Source organism: Mandrillus leucophaeus, unplaced genomic scaffold, assembly GCF_000951045.1.
Source record: "Mandrillus leucophaeus isolate KB7577 unplaced genomic scaffold, Mleu.le_1.0 Scaffold54, whole genome shotgun sequence".
In the NCBI taxonomy this organism is placed as follows: domain Eukaryota; kingdom Metazoa; phylum Chordata; class Mammalia; order Primates; family Cercopithecidae; genus Mandrillus; species Mandrillus leucophaeus.
In genome coordinates this window covers 375,672-376,680 of record NW_012105808.1, presented here as the reverse complement: position 1 = coordinate 376,680, position 1,009 = coordinate 375,672, and positions in this window count along the sequence as shown.

Sequence of the window (1,009 nt, the reverse complement as noted above, 5' to 3'; positions counted from 1 at the left end):
AATAAAAAGTGAGTGGGGAAAAAAAAATGCAAAAACTACCCCATTGAAATGGCCCCAGGAGGGGATTTGTCCCTCCCCTCTGGAGCCAGACACCCCTAGGGCAGGGGCACCGAGGGGCGGGGGGTCCAAATTAGACCAGCAGCGGACCCCGCCACGGGGGTTAATGCTACACGGAGTTGTTGCCCCCTGCCCAGGGGATTCACAGCTCAGCACCCCCTCCCATCCTGGCTGCAGGAGGGGCCCCCAGACAGTCCCAAATCCACATCCCTCAGGTTGGGCCAGGAAGGAGGGCTCGGAGGGGGGAACTCCCCAGCACCCAGCCATTCTCTCCCCTTTTTCAAGAGTTCCCCAACCACTATTGGCTCAGTCAGAAAATTAATAGTCTATAAATACCCCAAGCTCAGGCAGGTCAGAAAACATGGGGGTGGGGGCGGAGGAAACAGCACAGTCTGCCGGCTGGGGCGGGGCGGAGGGCGGGCTGGGGGGGTAGTTCCCCTCTCCCTTCCCGGCAGGAAAGGGTGCCACGCCCCTGCACCCAAACCCTGTGCGGACCCCAGCCCCAGCCTCTCTGCTAAACGGCTTTGCTCCCCTTTTTAAAGAAATGAAGGAAAATGCAAAAAGAGACCAAGAAAAAAGGACAGGAGTGGAAGAGAAACAGTCCCCTCGTTGGCTTCTGTGACCTGTTGGCTTGCTGTCGCCCATTGGGTGCTGCTGGCCTGGGGTGGAGGCCCCGAAGTCTGCACTGGGGGGGATGGGTTCTGCGCGCTGTGGCCCCCTCCCCTTATCTGTAAAGTGCATAATGACGTATCAACATTTTTGACTTAAAACCTGAATAGGGTCGGGGGGAAAGGAGGCGGAGGAAGGGAGGGGGGCAGGTTTCTCCTTCACTCTCCGCCATCCACAGACTGCTACATATTGGAGCTGGGGAAGGTTGGCAGGGAGGACTGACCCGGCGCAGAGGTGAAAGGAGACAGGTAGGAAGAGGAGGAGGAGGAGGAGGAGGAGGAGG